Raw genomic sequence first — 17086 nt, forward strand, 5'->3', positions numbered from 1 at the left:
AAAAAAGTAAAGTGTCGGAAGGGCTGTCGACTAAAATTCCGAGGACGAGGGGATCCTTGGGTGTGGGGGCGACAGGAGGGGAGGAGGGGCACACTTTAATACAGGAGTTGGTCTCTAATAGCAGTGAGGAAGGATCTGGGAGCAACCTGGGGGAATGGGAAGGGGCCACGGGTCAGACAGGGGTAGAAGTAAGTCACATCCTGGAGTGGAGTGACGATTCGGAGCAAGGGGGGGGGGCCTCCATGGACGAAGAGGGTTTAGAGTTTAAGGTGCGCCCTCCCATTAGGACATATGGTGTTGTAGGTAGAAGCGAGGCGGGGAGGGAGGATCTTGGCAGGTATGAGGAAGGGGAGGGTAGGCAGGCAAAATTAGGGGCAGGAGCAAGCAGCATAAATGACCGTGATATGGGTTTTTTGCAGGGAACAAAGACTAAGAGAGCGGATGGGGACCCAGGCGAGCTTCTGGCGGGCTTGGAACCCTGGGAAGAGGAAGAAGTGCTGGCGGGGCCCAGTACGGCTAGCTGGACAGGATACCGTCGTGGCGGTAAGGCGGTGCGAGCCAAGGAGTTAGTTCAGCAGCGCGCCACTGGACTGGGTTCTGCGCCCCCCAGTGGCAGGGTGAGTGAGGGAAAGCGGCCTGGCTACGCATCACAGGGGAAGGGGCAGGTAACGCCCCTGCGGCGACCGCGTGTTCCAGCGGCGCAGCTGATGGATCTATTAAAGGAGGCGCGTTTTGGACAGCAAGCAGGGGGTATGGATACAGAGGAGGACGGCGGGGATGGGTTGGATTTTGACGAGGACAGTTTTGAGGAAGGAGAGATCAGGGATGAGGAGGCTTGGTGGTCGCTGTGGGGGGGATCTAATGTTGTGCATAAGTCGTTGCAGGTGACGGAGGGTGCGGAAAAAGGGAAGAGTGCAGCAAAGCGGACGGTTACGGAGCGGCCCCCGTTGCTGGAAAAAGGTGAGAAACGGAAAGCGGTGACACAGGTTGGGGTGGCGGTAGGGACGGATGATTTGGAAGGGTTTGAAGGGGGGAGGCTCTGTAAAGGGGTGTATGTAGTCGATGCGGGTGTGGGTCCTGACGAGGTAAAAGGGGAGGTGGCTCAAGAAGAAAAAGGGAAAGGTACGGTTAAGGGGTCAGAGAAAAGCGGCGAGGAATTTGGAGTGGGGGAAAATTGGAGGTAAGCACAAGCGTCTGCCATATATGGGAACCGCTAAACCTCTGGGCGCGCATCTTATGCCGGCGACGAAGGAGAAGATATGCAAAGGGGAGTATGTGGACATGCTAAAATTGTTGCACAGGGAGGTACGGGCCAAAGAAGGGTCTAAGGAGGAGGAATATGAGCTGGCAAAGCGGCCCAGAGTTCCAGTGACGATAGAGAACTGGACGGCGGCATTCTTGATCTACGCCTCGGTATATTGCGAGCGGCACCCAGATAGGTCGGTGGCGCTGTTCAAATATCTGGACATAATTAGGAAGGCATATCTGAATTTTGGTGGGTATGCGTGGGCGCAGTACGACGAGGAATTCAGGGCGCGTATGGCGGCGGATGAGGATGCGCAGTGGGGCGAAATTGATTCTGACTTGTGGCAGCACACAATGGGCCCAGCCAAGTTTGGAAAAACACTATTTACGGCTAGTGGGCTGCCAATTATTTATCGGCCCTTTCGGGATCGCCCCACCCAGAGTGGGGCAAACGTTACCAATTCAGGTGACAAAGGGGCAGCGGGTTCCGCAAGCTACGGGGGTCGGAAATCAGGCGCGTGCTGGGACTTTAACAAGGGCTTATGCACGAGGGAGTACTGCAGATTTAAACACGAGTGCTCCAAATGCGGGGGAAAACACGCTCTCACCAATTGTTTCGGGGGAGCCGGCGGCGGGCACCAGTTCGCGGCGTCGGGAGGGAATGTCGGGGGAAATGCAAGTCAGCCCAAGCCCAAGGGGCAGGGGTCTCTGGGAAAAAGCTTCTACGCCGGTTAATTTGGTGCGCTTACGGTTCTGGGCGAGTCGGTACCCGGTGAGGGAGCACGCGCAATTGCTCATGCAGGGTTTCTCTGAAGGTTTTGAACTGGGCTACACGGGGCCGCGAAAACGTCGGTGGGCGGAGAATTTGCGTTCGGTTTGGGGGAAGGAGGAGCTTGTGCGGCTCAAATTGGACAAAGAGGTTGCGGAAGGAAGGATGGAAGGCCCTTTTACGGATTGGCCTCTGGATAATTTGATGGTGTCCCCGATTGGTGTGGTGCCCAAGAAGGAGCCGGGGCAATATCGGTTAATACATCATTTGTCGTGGCCGGAAGGGGCGTCGGTTAACGATTTCATTCCGGAGGAATCCACGAAGGTGTCATATGCCTCGGTAGACGTGGCAATGGCATTAGTGGAGGAATTGGGTCGGGGCACACTGATGGCAAAAACAGACATAAAATCTGCTTTTCGTTTCCTGCCGGTGCATCCAAAAGATTATGAATTGCTAGGCATTCAATTCCAGGGCAGCTGGTATGTGGACAAAGCACTGCCCATGGGTTGTTCGAGCTCGTGTTTTTTATTTGAATGCTTCAGCACCTTTTTGCAATGGATTTTTGTGACAGAGACGGGTCACAAGTCGGTCAGGCATTATTTAGGCGATTTTTTCATTGCAGGGCCTAAAAATTCGGAATCCTGCGAAGTGGCGCTGCAGAGATTCCAAGCAATTATGGGGGACCTGGGTGTGCCCCTGGCCCCTGAAAAGACGGTGGGGCCCAGTACGGCCTTATCATTTTTGGGAATAGAACTGGATACCCAGGTCATGATGGCGCGTTTGCCTAATGAGAAGCGGGTTCACATGCTGGAAACGGTGCGTCTGGTGTTATGGCGGAAGAAGGTGACTGTAAAGGATATACAGGTGCTGTTGGGTCACTTGAATTTCGCGTGCAGGGTGGTGCGTGCGGGTAGGACTTTCTGCAGGCGGCTCGGGATGGCGCTGTCGGGGGGCATGGCGCCGCATCATCACGTGCGGCTCAGCGCTGGGGTGAAGGAGGATTTGAGGATGTGGTGCACATTTTTGGAATCGTTTAATGGCATTCCAATCCAGGCATGGCCACTCTGTGAGTGGGATGTACAAATTTTTTCGGACGCGGCGGGGGCGTCGGGGTTCGGCGTGTATTGGCAGGGGAATTTCTGTGCGGAACCGTGGCCGGAGAGTTGGCGTGCGGGGGGGTCGGAGTATCGCGTTTCTGGAATTGTTTCCGCTGGTGGTGGCAGTGCATTTATGGGGGCATTGTTTAGAGCACAAGCGAGGGCTATTTCGAGTGGACAATTTGGCGGTAGTACAGGTGGTAAACAGGCAGTCAGCGAGGGAGGCACAGGTATGGCAGTTGCTTCGGGTTTTTGTATTGGAGTGCTTGCGGCGCGACATTTATTTTCGGGCGAGACACGTAGCGGGAGTGGATAATGACATTGCGGATGCATTATCTCGTTCGCAGTGGCAGAGGTTCCGTGGGTTGGTCGCGGACGCACAGGTGCACAGGATGCAGATGCCAGCAGCCTTGTGGAGAGTAGGAGAGAAAGGATTCTCCGGTTGGTCGTGAATTCGTTGGCCCCTTCGACCCAGTGCAAGTATGTTAAGGCTTGGCAGGAATTTCTGCAGTCGGGAGCGCGTAGACGGCGGCGGACACAGGATCGGGCGGAGGATGTGATTACTTTTGTGATGAATATGATTGACAAGCGTTTATCCAAGGTGTCCATTGCAGGGAAATTAGCAGGGGTAGCATTTATGGGTAAGCTGTTGTGGGGTTATGCTCCGTCGGTGGGGGAGTTTGGGCAAAGGCTTTTGGAAGGTTGGGCGAGGGAGCGGGGTAGGGGAACGTGGCAGCGACGGCCGATTTCGTTGGATATGTTGAGGGCGATGTTGATATCGGCGGCGAACGTTTGTCGTAGTCGGGAGGAAGCGTTGTTGTTTAGGACATTGATGTCCTGGATGTTTTTTGGGGCGTTCCGCGTATCAGAATTATTGGGATCTAAGTTTTGGGAAGGGGTTCAGTGGGGCGATGTATCTATCTCGAAGAGAGGAGTCGGCGTATTTTGGAGACGTTCCAAGACGGATCAGAAGGGGAGCGGGAGGCAGGTTTTTACGCGGACTTACCCGGTGCAGGAAATGTGCCCTAGGCATTTGGCTCGCCGTTTAAAGGGGGGGAGGTGCGTTTTGGCAGGGTTGGTTTTTTGTCATGCGAACGGGGAAGCAGTGTCAGCCTATCAGTTGTTGGCGGTTATGAGATCTTGTTTGACAGATGCAGGTGTCGATGCGTTGCGGTTTGGGACACATTCATTTCGGATTGGCATGGCGACTGAGGCGGGGCAGCGGGGATGGCAGAGGGAGGCGTTTCAAGATTTGGGTAGGTGGAAGTCAGACGCGTATAAGAAATACGTGAGGTAAACATGGTTATGTAGCGGGTGACTAATGCTTATTTCTTTGCTGCAGGTTCGGTGCCAGGACCATCGATGCAGAAGTTGTACATTTGGGTCGTGGGACATTCCTTCATTAAGTGGACGGCGAGATAAGCTCAGTCAACAAGATTAGGGCCTAATTTGGGTTTGGATGCAAATCGTTATTGTGTTCGTTGGGAGGGGCGGGGGGGCATGTGTTGGCAGGAATTAGTAGGGACGTTGCAGAGGCTCAAAGGGAGGAGACATTGTCCGGACGTATTGCTGATACACCTGGGAGAGAATGACATGGTAAAAAGGACAGGTCTGGATATACTGAGAGATATGAAGAAGGATTTGGCTTTAGTTAGACAGCAGTGGTACGGGTGTCATCTGATGTGGACGGCTTTCGTGCCTCGCCTCATTTGGAGGGGTGCTCGTAGACCAGGTGCCATTGAAAAGGCCAGGAAGAAAATTAATAAGGAAATGAAGAATTTTTGTGACGAGCAGGGTTTCACATACGTGGAACATGTAGATATCCGGTTCGAAGATAAATAATTCTTTAGGGGCGACGGTGTACACCTATCATTTTTGGGCATGGAGCTGTACCTGCTCCAATTGAAAGAAGTGCTGTAGCGGGTCTTTAAAGAAGGATAAGCTAAAGGATTGTCAGGGAATCGGATCGGGATGGGGGGGGCAGAAAAGGAGAGGACGGCTAGAGGGCCGTTTTCCTCGTCCTTTTCTGGTGGCGGAGACAGAGAACGGGCACATGACAGACGTGAACGGACGGGAAGAAAACAAGACAAGACAAGACAAATGCTGATTGGATAAGGGTAGACAGTAGCAGGGAGACATAGTTAATATCGAAGGTGAAGGGCTGGAGACTTGCACGCTCAAGACGCTAGCAAACGAATATTAAGGTACTTGGCAGAGTAGATAGGACCACGAAGTAAGGAGGACTGGACTATGGAGCAGCAAGTGCAAAAGGGGAGGGAGGGGGGAGGGGGGATAGGGGAGGGGGGGGTACTTGATAGGAGAATTTATGTATAGTGAGGTTTTAGTTTTGTAAGGAACAAGGCCAAGGGATCGAATATTGTGAGTGCACCTGTTTCCAATAAAGCGGCCTTTTACACACAAAAAACGGTGTGATGGAGCAATACTTATCTCTCGCAAGGGGGTTTTGGGGGGGAGAGCCGGAATCGGCTATCTCCCCCCCGGGAATTTTGCGAGAGTAGTATAGCCCACGCGCGCCAATTTTGGGCGCTTTTTGGGCTATACTTAGTTTTGAAGGTGCAGCACAGGGCTACAGTATAAAAAGGGGGCGACATTTTAGGTCGCCACCATTTTGTAGTGACAGGGCTCTGCCAGTGGTCGAACTTTTTCCCCTCCCTCCCGCCCATTAGGTGATGGGTTTAAGGGTTTTTCTTTTACTATAATTTGGCTCAGTGTTTATGGAGGGTCCATTGGGAACAGGTGTGCAAAGGGGGTTATATATTGTATTGTCGCTTGGAGCAGGTGCAGGCGGAGACAGAGAACGGGCACATGACAGACGGGAACGGACGGGAAGAAAACAAGACAAGACAAGACAAATGCTGATTGGATAAGGGTGGACAGTAGCAGGGAGACATAGTTAATATCGAAGGTGAAGGGCTGGAGACTTGCACGCTCAAGACGCTAGCAAACGAATATTAAGGTACTTGGCAGAGTAGATAGGACCACGAAGTAAGGAGGACTGGACTATGGAGCGGCAAGTGCAAAAGGGGAGGGAGGCGGGAGGGGGGATAGGGGAGGGGGGGTACTTGATAGGAGAATTTATGTATAGTGAGGTTTTAGTTTTGTAAGGCACAAGGCCAAGGGATCGAATATTGTGAGTGCACCTGTTTCCAATAAAGCGGCCTTTTACACACAAAAAACAGTGTGATGGAGCAATACTTATCTCTCGCAAATACTCACAATAGTAGATGCTCGCCAACATCTCAGCAACATTTTTATACCAACACCTGACAACGTTAATAGGAACATCCCAGAAGAACTTGTATAAACACGGCGGCCATGTTGAAACATTGCACGCTGTATTTCCATTTCAGTAAAGCCCGTATTTCCACCATTCATGGCCCATTGCTATATGGGATTCTGCATCTTTTTGCTCTGTTCTGCTCCAAGAAAAGTGTGATCTGGTCACAACTACTGCAGGTTCTGACACTGAGTTTAAATTGTGACAATGTGAGCCTTTTCCACTGGTGTCTTTACCTGCTGTTGAACCATAATACTGAGCAACAATTACATTTTGTTAGCACTTGACCCTCAAAGTATCAGTCAAGTGGTCAAAGGCTGATTCCGGTTGGTGGTGAGAGTAGAAACTTATAACTGAGTGAGGCTTTGAATAATGGTCAATAAGACATGATCCAGTCAATGCTTTTACTCCCAAAGAAAAAATACTTCACTTGACACACAACACAAGACCATACATAAATTATCAGACAGCATTTCAAATGGTGCACAGTTTCAAGGTAATAATTACTGTGAGGGGGAGACCGCATTGGCTGGTCATCGAGGACAGGTATTGTAGGGCTGCACAAGAGCAAGTTAGAAATGTGCCCTCCTATGGAACACCTCTGTCCTTGTCTACCCTATTCTCCAAGAGATTGTGTTTAGGTAGAGTATGTGCAGTACCCAAATTGTGGTTATCTCTGGATGCTTCTCCCTTCTACAGTACAGTACGTTTCCTTCCTGGATGTCTTAGCATACTTAACCTGTGGGTGCAGGCAGGAAGCAAGAGTATAAGCGCACCTTGTGAATTGTTTGATTGCACTCACTCTTCTCTGGCCCAACCAACACTGCTGAGGTCTGCATCTGGAATGCTTGCATGCACCCTGCTTGAAGAAAGTGGGCATCTCCATCTCACTGCTCGGTGGATCTTTACGTCAAGCACAAAATAAACTCTGCACCTAAACAAAGAGCACAGCCTGTGTCACAGCAGTGATTGGGAGGTATAGATTGCAGACCCTGCTGACTGTGGACAGCGATCCTGACCTGATATAACACTTCTCTCCTGGTGTTTCAGTGCATCAGGTACAATCATTGAAAGTAGTCATGACTTCTCAGTGCAGAGTAGTCACAGGTGTCACATTTTTTATTGGTGTGACACCAGAAAGATATGATCGCAGTCATGGGTTCCTCTGTTTCTGGGTGCACTGCAAGCACAAAGGCACAGGGGGATCTCAAAGCTCACTCTAGTTCCCAGAGCTGGAAGCCTCCCCAAGAGATTCATCAGCATATGTTTCCAGTCCTTCTCCCCCAGCACCTTATAGTACCCCTCTTCTAAGCAGTGCCCATGGCAACTGCGCTTCACAGACTACAGAAATTTCAAGGTTCCTACTTCTGAGCCTGGGAAGCTAGGAACACAACAAAATGATCAGTCTCTACTGCTGTGGGATTCTAAATTTGGGTAGAGAAATTTTGGGGCACTAGCTGAGAGTTTGTACCCCATACTTATACCAAATTTGCAAACAGATTTTGTGTAATCCAAAAGTAAACCTTTGAGGCCAGTTCCAGGCAGTTCCTGCCTTTTGCACACTCCTTTCAGATTGGCCCAGTCATAGTCTTTGACTTGCAGTGGCAGTGCAAAGGTGGGATATAGCTGGGAGTTTCCTGTCAAGGGAGACACGAAACACAGTCATAAAAGAGAGAGAAGCTCCAGCTGTTTAGTTGTTGTGAATACCACTTCTGGGAACTAATGAAGCAGGAAAGTTGCAAGTGTTTACCCTACACTACAAAGGGCCTCTCTCTCTTTTATCCTCCACATTGTAGAGTCTAGCCCATAACATAGGACATTAGAAATGCTAGGAAGAACCTCTAAAATTCACACTGCTGTCTGGGTCTCATTCCAATTCTACCTGGCTGGTGAAAGGTAAATGGACCTGTCCCATCCTCTATAATCTGATATTGGCACTGCTGGCAGTCCTTTACGGCATGGGGAACTGATGGTAGTCACGCTCAGAAAAGGAGTGTGTTCACGATGCTGTCCTCCAGACCACAGATCCCTACTCTGGGTCACATTCAATGTCACAAGGAGCCTTTCAGTACGCATGCATGACTGTCATGTGTAGTGAGGTGCTAAAGTGAAGAAACGCTTCAAAAGCTGGTATGGGCAACTCAGGCAGGGGCATGCGCTCTCCAGGGACATGGAAGGGACCTTTTCCGTCCAAAATGTTGCCATAAACAAATCAGAACTGTTGGACTTTTTTGCTTATGCAGGGTCATCCCAAATCTTTTTGCATCCTACCTCCTATTTTATCTGACCTGTTGCTGTTGGGTTTTGAACTCTGAGCACTTTACCATTGCTAACCAGTGCTAAAGTGCATATGCTCTCTGTGTAAAATTGTATGTAATTGGCTTATCCATGATTGGCATATTTAATTTACTAGTAAGTCCTTAGTAAAGTGCACTAGGGGTGCCAGGGCCTGTAAATCAAATGCTACTAGTGGGCCTGCAGCACTGGTTGTGCCACCCACATAAGTAGCTCTGTAATCATGTCTCAGACCTGCCACTGCAGTGTCTGTGTGTGCAGTTTTCACTGTAAATTTGACTTGGCAAGTGTACCCACTTGCCAGACCTATACCTTCCCTTTTCTTACATGTCAGACACCCCTAAGGTAGGCCCTAGGTAGCCCCACGGGCAGGGTGCAGTGTATGGTTAAGGTAGGACATATAGTAATGTGTTTTATGTGTCCTAACAGTGAAATATTGCTAAATTCGTTTTTCACTGTTGCAAGGCCTGTCCCTCTCATAGGTTAACATGGGGGCTATCTTTAATATTATTAAAGTGCGATTCCCTTTGGGAGCAGGTGGACATGTAGAGTTTGGGGTCTCTGAGCTCACAATTTAAAAATGCATCTTTTAGTAAAGTTGATTTTAAGATTGTGTGTTTGAAAATGCCACTTTTAGAAAGTGAGCATTTTCTTGCTTATACCATTTCTGTGACTCTGCCTGTTTGTGGATTCCCTGTCCGGGTCAGTTTGACAGTTGGGCTAGTTGCACCCCACACTAGGCAGCTGGGGTGTAGTCTTCATTTCCTGATGAGCCATCTGTGCTAGGAGGGAGGGGAGGAGTGATCACTTACACCTGAAAGGGCTGTGCCTGTCCTCACACAATGCAGTCTCCGACCACCTGGTGAGTGTCTGGGGCCTGGCCTGGGCAAGGCAAGATTTCACATTCAAAAGAGACAATACTTTGAAGTAGGTCTACTTCAAAGGAGAAATTGGGTATAAGAAGGGCACCCAAAACCACAGACTTCAGAAACACTTCTGGAAACAAGAGGAACCTCTGCCTGGAAAAGAGCTGAAGAGCTGAGGAAGAAGAGCTCCCCTGCCTGTGACTGTGCTTTGTGGAGCTATCCTGCAGTTGCTGCTATTGCCAGAGTAAGAGGGCAAAGACTGGACTTTGTGTGCCTTCCATCTTGAGAAGAAATCTCCAAGGGCTTGATCTAGAGCTTGCCTCCTGTTGTTTGAAGTCTCAGGGACAGCAAGGACTTCAATCTGCCACCACCTGGAGTCTCTGGAGATCCTGAAAGGAGAAGCTGGCAACCTAAGGACAAGGAAATCCACACACAGAGCGCCGTGCGGGGAAAAGTTTGATGCGACTCCGTTCTGCGGCTGAAGAAACGACACGCCGCCGGCTCCACAGCTGAGAATTGACACTCACAGGAAACGCAACCGAATAATCAATGCACGGAACAGGAGAAACGGCGCGAAACATAGCTGACGGAGGCTGGGAGATCACAACCCGCGCTGCGGGGTTTTCGGATCATCGTGCGGCTGTATTTCTGAACCAAGTACTGCTGGGCGTGGAAAAATAACGAAAGGCCTGCCCAGATCTGAGAGTGCTGACCAGATCGACGCTTCGCTCTCCTGCGGAAAGACGAAACAACACACCCCGACCCGGCGAAAGGAAAAACTACGCAAGGTCCCGCTTGTGAGTGGAATCAACGCATCGCAAGCCCTTCTTGAGGCGCACTCGCCCGTGCAGGGTTATTTGTGACGCACCCAAGGTACTTTTTCAGGCTGACAGCGTTAGTGTGTGTTTGAAACTACTTAAAGACTTTTTTTGATTTTTAATTGATAACTTGACTTGTGTATTGTGGATTTTTGTCTTTTTGGTCTTGTTTTGTTTAGATAAATATTTCCTATTTTTCTAAACTGGCGTTGTGTCATTTTGTAGTGTTTTTATTAAGTTACTGTGTGTGTTGTTACAAATACTTTACAACTAGCCCTCTGAAGTTAAGCCTACTGCTCTGCCAAGCTACCAAGGGGATAAGCAGGGGTTAGCTGAGGGTGATTCTCATTTACCCTGACTAGAGTGAGGGTCCTTGCTTGAACAGTGGGTAACCTGACTGTCAACCAAAGACCCCATTTCTAACAATAACACACCATTTCCACTTCAAACTGAGCTTAGTTTCTATTTTCCACTTATTGTATTAAAAAATAGCCAATCCAAGCTACTCCTTAATGAACTTTGCATGTGAGAATCACTTAGGTCCATAATGATGGGCTTTGTGGTGCAGGACAGGGCAGAAAGTCACCTTGCTACGCTGCCTAGCATCACAGGGAAGGAATGCAGCATATTTATCCAGTTCAGTGCATTCCTGTCCTTCCCCCCAGTGCTGGTGCCCTTTTGGCAGCCTAGCCCCAACACAGGCACCCTTGCACCATGGTGCAAGGGTGCCTGTGTTGCATGTAGGAGGTTTTTGTGCAGGAAGGGATACCTTCCTGCAGAAAAAACAATTCCGGGAGGCTTTTTCCTCTCTATGCGTGCTGCAGAGTGCAACACACATAGGAAGAGGAAAAAATGAGGAGAAATAAGCATATTTTGCATCTCCATGGGAGGCGTATCCATTTGGCGCATTCTCAGGTTTACAAGTACTTGCAGATCTGGGAGTGCATCAAAATCCATCGATGTTGCATCAGAACACCCACTAAACACCCATGGAAACACCTCCCTGGTGAAAAGTTATGTGATGTAGCAATTTGTGCTGCATTACATTACTCATGAATTATGACCTTGTGTGGCTTCATGAATCTAAATTATGGTTTTGGTCTCTCTTCCATGACGCTGAGTGGTGCAAGAGCTACGCAAGCCAGGCCATAAATATAGCCTTTAATGTCTCTCTTATATTTGCCATGGTCTTACCTAGTCCAAAATTGCTGCATGCAAACATCTATGCCCAATACTTTTCCACACCCTACACATATCATTATTCACTGAAAAACAACAAAGGTTACAGGGATTTTATGCTTATGTTCTTAAGTTACTCGTACAAAACCATAGAAATTCAGCAGTTATAGTTAGAGTTCTCTTAAGTAACTATAACTCACGCCCTAAGGTAACTATAACTTATGCCCTTGCCATGCACAGTTGTCCCATCAATAATTGTATTCCAAATGTTGCAGTGATAATATCAAAGATGTCATTTAAGCTCTTATTAATGATAAAATATGTGGAGTAATTAGCTGTGCATTGCGCGGGCGCGAGTGATAGTTACCTTAGGGCGGGAGTTTCACGAATTATTCGCAGCCAGAGATATACAAATCTATTTTCCCATTAATTGCTCAAAAAATACTGAACAGATTAACACCGAATAAGTGAAACCGGAATCTCTGTACCGACATCTAGCTTTCTGCCACATATAGTGCAATTCCGTCCAGTGGTTTGCCTATAGTCGTGTCTAAAGAATCCTGTGGGAATTAACATGGGAGATGCAATGTTGTTTTAGCTCCCTTTTTCTTGGCCCCTGCTTGACAGATCACCCCGAAACTTTCCCTGTGCAAAAAGAATCACTGCTTCACTTTTTTGGAAAATTTCTTGAAGATTTGTCAAACGCTGCCAAAGATATAGGCAAGTCAAAAAATGCTTTTTATTTGGAATCATGGTATTAACTGTAACTACCTAGTGGCGACCACCACTAGTTAATATAACATCATAATAAACACTTCCCACATGCTTTGAGTACAAAACTCAAGAAGCTTTTATTGAAAATACACACCCCGTCTTCTTCACGTCTGGCAGGATTCACACTAACGGTTACACACTAACAGCACTCTACTAAAAGCAGATATTCATATGCTACCTCGCAGAGCACAAAGCCTTTTAAAATGGTTACACTATACTACCTGTTGAGCAGCCCTGACCTTTAGCTTTCTCCACTGATGTGCAGTTCACCCTGTTTTCTTTGCATAGAGTCTAACCAATATGAATGTTCTTTTAAATCTGTAAAGTAACTATTAATTGTTTTGTTATAAACTGCACAGTAAAAAAATTACATGTACTCTAATAAAATACATTAAATGTATTCTTTGGTGCGATTTTGTACCTTAAGGTTGCGAATGTAGAACACTATGTCACAAATTTGTAACAGCACTCAGAACGTTTTATTTTGTAATCACAACCCGCAGGACAGGTTTCCAAGATTCTGGCAGGTGTATTTTTACTTGCCTAGAATTGGGACAGAAAAGTTGAAAAATGTAAGTAGATGTGAAGACCCTAAGCAGGGGCGTAACTTGGTAAGATTAGACGGGCATGAACTTCAGGTTTCCAAAAATGACAACAGCATATAGGGGGTCATTCTGACCGCGGCGGACGGCGGTCGCCGCCCGCCAAGCGGTTCCCGCCGAAAGACCGCTCCGCGGTCAAAAGACCGCGGCGGTCATTCTGGCTTTCCCACTGGGCCGGCGGGCGACTGCCGAAAGTCCGCCCGCCAGCCCAGCGGGAAACACCCTTCCCACGAGGACGCCGGCTCAGAATGGAGCCGGCGGAGTGGGAAGGTGCGACGGGTGCAGTTGCACCCGTCGCGAATTTCAGTGCCTGCAAAGCAGACACTGAAATTCTTCGTGGGGCCCTCTTACGGGGGCCCCTGCAGTGCCCATGCCATTGGCATGGGCACTGCAGGGGCCCCCAGGGGCCCCGCGGCACCCCCTACCGCCATCCTGTTCCTGGCGGGAGAACCGCCAGGAACCGGATGGCGGTAGGGGGTGTCAGAATCCCCACGCTCCGCCGCCATGGAGGATTCTCAAGGGCAGCGGGAAGTCGGCGGTACACCGCCGACTTTCCGTTTCTGGCCGCGGCTGAACCGCCGCAGTCAGAATGCCCAGCGGTGCACCGCCAGCCTGTTGGCGGTGCTACCGCCGACCTCCGCCATGGCGGTAATTACCGCCAGGGTCAGAATGACCCCCTAAATGTTGTTTCGGGTTCCCAAGACCAATTTTAAATAAAGGAAGAGACACAGGGGGTCATTCTGACCGCGGCGGACGGCGGTCGCCGCCCGCCAAGCGGTTCCCGCCGAAAGACCGCGGCGGTCATTCTGGCTTTCCCACTGGGCCGGCGGGCGACCGCCGAAAGTCCGCCCGCCAGCCCAGCGGGAAAACACCCTTCCCACGAGGACGCCGGCTCAGAATGGAGCCGGCGGAGTGGGAAGGTGCGACGGGTGCAGTTGCACCCGTCGCGAATTTCAGTGCCTGCAAAGCAGACACTGAAATTCTTCGTGGGGCCCTCTTACGGGGGCCCGCGGCACCCCCTACCGCCATCCTGTTCCTGGCGGGAGAACCGCCAGGAACCGGATGGCGGTAGGGGGTGTCAGAATCCCCATGGCGGCGGAGCACGCTCCGCCGCCATGGAGGATTCTCAAGGGCAGCGGGAAGTCGGCGGTACACCGCCGACTTTCCGTTTCTGGCCGCGGCTGAACCGCCGCGGTCAGAATGCCCAGCGGTGCACCGCCAGCCTGTTGGCGGTGCTACCGCCGACCTCCGCCATGGCGGTAATTACCGCCATGGTCAGAATGACCCCCATAATGTTAAAATAAACTACAGGGAAAGCAGGGTGCATGAAAGGGTCCTACGGGGCCGAGGAAAGGGAGAGGAATGTGCATTGATAGAAGAACTGTGTGAGAGAAAACACAATATTTTGTATAATAACCAACATTTTCGAGGACATTCAAAACAGAGCGGGAGAAAGAGAGTATGTGTTTGTCTGTGTGTATGTACAAATTCCTGGTGAAATCTGAAAGACACCTCGCCATACCCTACTGAAAGCACCCATTCCCAACTATTCATCAGAAAATACATTTGTTAGCGGGTCTAACACCCCAAACCACCCCCTTGTAGTTATGCCCTTGACCATAAGCTGAGCGTTCCTGGTTACGCGCAAAGCTAATCACAGAGATATTTTTAGGCAAGTGGTCCTCATTAAGTCAAGGTGATCTATAGTCTAGGTAAAGTCTGTGAATGAGTAGGCAATATTGAGATACCTTATCATAGACAAAATATCAAAGACAGTTTAAGTTTAAAATATAAGAGGTAGAATGATTATAATAAGTTTGCTTTTCATCTAAATCTATGTTCTCTTTAGCATCTATTTGTCTGTCTTTACCATAATGATGTGCCTGCCATGTAGTCGTTAGATCTCTTGGTGGCATTGTCACTTGACCTTTGGTCAGGTAACCTGTAGTGCCAACTAGGGGCCTGATTTAGATCTCTGTGGATGAAATACTCCATCACAAACATGACAGATATCACGTCCACCATATTACCATCTCAATAGGATATAATGTGATTGTAATACGGTGGATGCGATATCCGTCACATTTGTGATGGAGTATTCCCCTTCACCAAGATCTAAATCAGGCCCTAAGTTACTATGGTGAATATGTGTGGAGTTGGTAACTCACAGATTGCTCATGAGTATTCAATCAGAGTGGTCAGTGCTTATTTGTAGAGGTGGCATGCACCAACTCCCATTTTAATCGTCATGTTTTTCATCATCAAACTCTGACCTAGAGTAAGAGAGAGAAAGGAGAAAAAGAAGGATGACAAGAACAATAGGAAAACCATGACAAACGGAGAAAGATAGGTTGAAAAATAACTTGCACGGGTGAGATAAAGAGACAAGAAGAAGATTAAAGAAGAAGGTGAACAAGACTAAGGGCCTGATTTAGAACTAGGTGGATGGGTTACTCCATCACAATGGTGACAAATATCCCATCCACCGAACGTTAACCCCTTTATATTCAATGGGATTCAGATTTCGGCAAACAGGATATCCGTCACTGTTTTGACGGAGCAACCCATCCACTGAGTTCTAAATCAGGCTTTAAGCCTCTTTGGTATTTGACTATCCCAGCATTCAGCAGCACCAGCATAGGGCTCCTAAGTAAAGTTCTGAGCCCCTGCACCCAGCATTTCATTTACAAATTAATCTTTCAATAAGTTACTTTAACTACTGTCGAGATGCCCTGACTCTCTAGAAAACTGTCCTGTTTTTCATGATATGAAATGTGCTTCAAACCACTTGGTTGGAATTGTATGATCAATGCAGTCCCTTAAATCAAAATTACAAATTAACGGCACTCAATGAGAGAAGAAGCCATAATGCGCTCAGTGCTCCCAACAGAATCTAAAGATAGCTTGTTAAGAGAGTGAGCAATAAAAAGACAGAGGAGCAGTAACAGCCCAAAATGTCATTCAGGACTACCTGCAGTACTAGGTAACCCATAGTGTAATAATTTCAATGTTGAGGGAGATTTTTTCACCCTATATTCTATAGCTAGGGAGATAACTGGAATACCTGTCAAACCTTTCCTGCATTCCACATTTTTTTTGCGATGTGTTAAATATTTACTAGCAAAGAGCTTTTTTATGAGGGAAGAGCTGGGAATGGCACTGTGTGTAAGGGACGCTAGAAAGATTATAATAACTCCTCCTATCCTCCCTGTGCTTTTATAAACATGGGTGAATCACTGGGTGTGTTTAGGGAGTCTGCTGCTAAGGAGGATCACAGGAAAAGTGTGTTTCACAACAAATCTTTGTTTTATAGGGCAGTTAGTTTTCATACACCCCAACTTTGAAAATCTCTTGGATGGAACCTATATATCTAAGTCTGAACATCTCTTGGATTGAATCCATGGCTCCAACTCTGGACATCTCGTGGATGGAACCAATGGCTCCATTCTGAACATCTCTTCAATACAACCAATACATCCACCTGAATATTTATTGGGTAAGAGCTAGAGATCCAACTCTGAACACTTGTTTTTACATGTCTCACAAAAGAGATGTGAGGGATCTAAAGTTTTGCTTAGTAGTAGGAAGCTATGGATGCCTGGTCCTATATGAAGGAGATGAGAGTTCTCAGGGAAGTGGTACATCCAGAGACAGAACCAAGCTCAATGTCTGATAGGTAAATCCAAGTGACAATGCACAGGTATTTTTTGTTTAAGAAGCTGTGAGTAATGGGTGCATGAATTTACTGCATATAAAGTTTACAAATCCACACAAGTATCTATTTAAACAACTAGCGCAGCACCAAATTTAAAGGGAAAGCTGCGCCACTATGGCTTGGCCCTCAAAAGTAAAACACAAGCACAACCATTAAAAAACACATAAGGGCATATTTACAATCACCTAGCGCCACAGGAGCATCACTTTTTTTTACTCTCCAGTAGCCCAGTGTGCTGGCCCATATTTACAAGGCCCCCTTTCAAGGCTTTTCATGACCTTGCAAATTTGGCCCCCTTTCACACATTACTTTTTTGAAAGGGGCATCCAAAGGTGTTGCTGTGGGTGTTCTCACGCAACAACCATGAAATCCGACGCATTCCACGATTCGCAAGGTTTTGTAAACCTGGGAATGTGTGAGTTTCCTAC

This window comes from Pleurodeles waltl, chromosome 11 (assembly GCF_031143425.1).
Source record: "Pleurodeles waltl isolate 20211129_DDA chromosome 11, aPleWal1.hap1.20221129, whole genome shotgun sequence".
Classification (NCBI taxonomy): domain Eukaryota; kingdom Metazoa; phylum Chordata; class Amphibia; order Caudata; family Salamandridae; genus Pleurodeles; species Pleurodeles waltl.